Source organism: Apodemus sylvaticus, chromosome 7 (assembly GCF_947179515.1).
Source record: "Apodemus sylvaticus chromosome 7, mApoSyl1.1, whole genome shotgun sequence".
Lineage (NCBI taxonomy): Eukaryota > Metazoa > Chordata > Mammalia > Rodentia > Muridae > Apodemus > Apodemus sylvaticus.
Window position 1 is genome coordinate 42,353,450 of NC_067478.1, and position 4,676 is coordinate 42,358,125.

Sequence of the window (4,676 nt, forward strand, 5' to 3'; positions counted from 1 at the left end):
TTCCGGGGTCCAGTAAGGGACTGGATGTGTGCACATTCCATCATGAATATATTAAAATTTTATGTCCTGTGGGATGACATCAGGGAGGCTGTTGGGAGGCAATGAAGCAGAAGGTGGTAGTTTGAGAAATGAAGTTTGCTTCCTCCTTAGAAATGCCCCCAGCATTCTCCCTCCCTCGCTGGCCTCATCACTATTGAGGACACAACCAGACGTCAGAAACCTATGAACTAGAAATGAGTTCTTGTAACTCTCTGCCATTGTGACTTGAGACTTTCAGCCTCCATGGCTGGAAATGATAACTTCCTGTTCTTTATAGCCACCTCATCTGTGAAACTGTATACAGTAGTACTTCAGCTATAGTGGATGCCCATTTACCTTTCCAGCACATTTCATCCATATCTCATATTCTCTAAGACTCTCCTAAGACCTTTGCTAGCCTCTTCTTACCCTGTGATGAAGCATCATGGCCTGAAAGACCTGTCTAAGCCCGTCTTCCTGTAGCCTTTCCTCTTTCTTATGTACAATTGCTTCCTCCCACTGCACTATGTTCATACCTCACCCTTTCTTTTACATTCTGTGATTACACTTGCAGAGTTATACCATAGCCCCATGGTTTGAGACGCTATCCTAACTTACCTACTAGACCTGTGTGAGGAAGAATACCATCAGCGATCAGTAGATTCTATTAGTATAAGTCCACCAAAACCATTTGAAGTGAACATATAGCATTTGGTCCAGCAACAAAACACCATAACAAAAAGCGAGTTGGGGAGGAAAGGGTTTAATTGGCTTATACTTCCACCACACTTGTCTTAGTCAGGGTTTCTGTTCCTGCACAAAATGCTATGACCAAGAAGCAAGTTGGGGAGGAAAGGGTTTATTTGGCTTATACTTCCACACTGCACTTCTTCACCAAAGGAAGTCAGGACTGGAACTCAAGCAGGTCAGGAAGCAGGAGATGCAGAGGCTGTGGAGGAATGTTCCTTACTGGCTTGCTTCCCCTGGCTTGCTCAGCTTGCTCTCTTACAGAACCCAAGATTACCAGCCCAGGGATGGCACCACTCACAATGGATCCTCTGCTTTTAATCATCATCTGAGAAAATGTCCCACAGCTGGATCTCATGGGGACACTTCTCCAACTGAAGCTCCTTTCTCTGTGATTACTCCAGCCTGTGTCAAGTTGACACACAAAACCAGCCAGTACAACACATTCATCATTGAGAGAAGTCAGTACTCCCCCACCCTCACCCCTCACTGCTTCAGCAGGTGGCAGAGTGGGTCCTGCCCCTTGCCAGCATAACAAAATAGAGCTGGCCCTGGTGGCAAAGATGTAAGTGAGCTGGCCCCTAGGACATGAGAGCAAGAGAGCTGCCCCTTAACAGCTGAAACACTGGGCAAGCTAGCCAGGGCAGTTCTGGAGAGCTTGCCCTTGTGGTGCAGGTGCAGGTGCAGGAGGGATGGCAGGCTGACCCGCTCAGCTACATCTCAGGCCCAGATCTAGGGCTTTTAGTTGCCATGATATACTGTTCTACTTACTAGACCCATAACCCAAGCCCAGCATGGATTTTGCTACTATATAACAGCCAAAGAATCTGCAAAGCCTTTATGAACTCCTTTTAAGACCATGGGGGGGAAAAAGACCATGGAAGAGCTGACAAGATAAAACAATTATTTGGAGATATCTATCTATCTATCCATACATATATACACATATATACACATGCATATATACACATATATACGCATACATATATACACATATATATACACATACATATATACACACATATATATACATACATATATATATATATATTTATGCCCAGAGAAAGCCTTTTTTTGAGTGTATCATTTTTATTCGATATATTCTTTTTTTTATTCGATGTATTTTTTATTTACAGTTCAAATGATTTCCCCTTTTCTGGCTTCCCACTCCCCGAAAGTCCCATAAGCCCTCTTCCCTCCCCCATTCCCCCATCCACCCCTTCCCTCTTCCCTGTTCTGGTATTGCCCTATACTGCTACACTGAGTCTTTCCATAACCAGGAGCCATTCCTCTGTTCTTTTTGGACATCATTTGATATGTGGATTATCTTTTGGGTATTCCAAGTTTCTAGGCTAATATCCACTTATTAGTGAATGCATACCATGATTGATTTTTTGAAACTGGGTTACCTCACTTAGTATGATGTTCTCCAGCTCCATCCATTTGTCTAAGAATTTCATGAATTCATTGTTTCTAATGGCTGAATAGTACTCCATTGTGTATATATACCACATTTTTTGTATCCATTCCTCTGTTGAGGGATACCTGGGTTCTTTCCAGCTTCTGGCTATTATAAATAGGGCTGCTATGAACATAGTGGAGCACATATCCTTATTACATGGTGGGGAATCCTCTGGGTACATGCCAGGAGTGGTACAGCAGGATCCTCAAAACTTGGAAACAATGGTAAGTCCTGGTGGATTTGTCTCTTCCTCACTGAACGTATATCCCTTAAAATCAAGTTGAATTGAATGTGTATTAAGTACTTGGCCTTGGAAAAATTATTATTATCTGTACAATGAGAATCACAGTAGCATTGATTTCTTCTCTTCCAGGTTTTAATCTGCAACCTTTGGCTATAATTAGCCACACTGTGAGTATTACAGCTTTCAATGAGTTCTCTGTACTTTCAGAAAGTCGCAAACATGTGGGTAGCTTTAGGAAACCCAGTCCTGCAACTCTATCAGAACTCAGGGTAGCCTTGGAGATTTTTTTCACTTCTGTAATCATTTGACTTTACAGGAGTATCGTGAAGGAATTTCACAATGCATGTGAAAAGTTTTGTGCATCTAGTTGATACAAGTGGGTTACTCCACGGTGACTCACTTTAAGAAAGAAAAATGTGCTCAAACAAGGATTAATTATGAGCAATGACTCAACTCCGTGTTCTTCTGCACAGTGGCATATATCTAATTGTCATTGATTAAGCCATTTTGATCCTGGGTGGATATGACTGTTGGAAGAACACTCTAGGAACCCTGATTTCCAGTTTCTTTGTCAGGCCGTTAGTCTTCCAGCTCCACTCCCTTCTGCATCTCTCCTTTCTACTCAGTGAGCAACTGAGCAGACATCATATCAGAAAAGAACACTCCCTTCTCTCCAGAGCTGACCACTTCCCATTATGTCCTGACTCTTCCCCTCCTGGACTCCCTCGCCCAGATTCTAGCTGCCTCTCATACACCAAGTTATTATTTCGCACACTGTCTGCTATTTTCTTGGATATTGTTTTTACTTGTTTATTTACACCCGTAAAGTCACTTTCCTGTGTCTCATCTGTGAGGTTTGTGAGCAAGAGAAAATGTCTGTCTATCTAGTTTACCACTCTGTCCCCAAAGCCTGGCACATAATTAGTGCTCAGTAATTAATCGATGAATAAATAAATGGACAAAAAAGTGGCAAAGAAATTTGCATGTGTAATGAACTTCTTTTATTTTGCATTTTGGATGCAAATAATGTTTTTGCTGTAATGTTTTGCTTTGAGAATGCTTGGTGTATTTTCTCCCCTTTGCTCCAAATTATCAAGGTCGTGCTGTATTTAATTTTTTTTTCTCCTGTGTGGTAATTTCTCTCCCAGCTTGATGCCATTTGAAAACTTAATGAATACTCTTTGGTTATTTATGGTGGTAGGAACAGAATGAAGAAGACATGTTACCTGACTGCTCTGTTCCACATGGTCCCTTCCAGCAACAGGGGCATTGCATCTTCACAGAGAAACCGTCAGCTCATTCCTGAAGGAGCCACTGGAAATAGTCTATTAGAATATTAATGAATCCCTTGTAAATTGCATCATGTTTGTTTCTGGGATATTTTTATGTTGATGCCAGTATATATTTTGATTTCTAGAAAAGCATCCCCATAAACCAAAATTGATTACACTTATAAAGTACTCTCTAATTACAAAACAATTTCCTTTAAAAACTGTCTGTAGCAAATGCCTCTTCAAAGGAAAATGAGCTACTGCAGAGAAAATGAAAACCCTTCTGTGTATGCCAATCACAGCCTCAATTAAACTGTGGCCCCGTTTGCAGCCCTGGCTGGGCTGACATGGAAGCTGGCCTACAGTGTGCAGCTCCTCACCCACCATTTCATTAGGCCAGTCTCTAGGCAACCCACAGCACCCTAACCTTTCTCAACACTATGCACAGGAAAGAGAATTTGCAGAAGGCAGATGGAAGCATCAGGTCTCAGAAAGTGGCTGGAAGAGACCTGCAGCTGCAGCAGCACTGGAAGCTAGTTACAGACATGCTAATGTGGAAGGGGGAAGCTCTTGGCCCTCAACCAGGAGACAAAGAGCAACAGGCAATGAATGGATGCTGAAGAGCTAGAGAAGCAATCTTTCTGAAGGAAGAGGACAGCAGCCCCTTATCCAATACCAAATGCGCAGCACTGAAAACGTGTGTGTGTGTGTGTGTGTGTGTGTGTGTGTGTACACGTATGCGTGCGCGTGCAATCAATATCTATATAGATAAACACACAAACATATTTATGTGTGTTGTGTGACAAAACTTTTCCTGGGAAACAACAGAATCTACTTAGACTCTTCTCCATACTAACAGATTCAATCTGGCTTCTCTTGGCCTCTGACTGAATTGCTCTGCTTGGCCTCACGCTAACTTTGGCAGTCTGTTCTA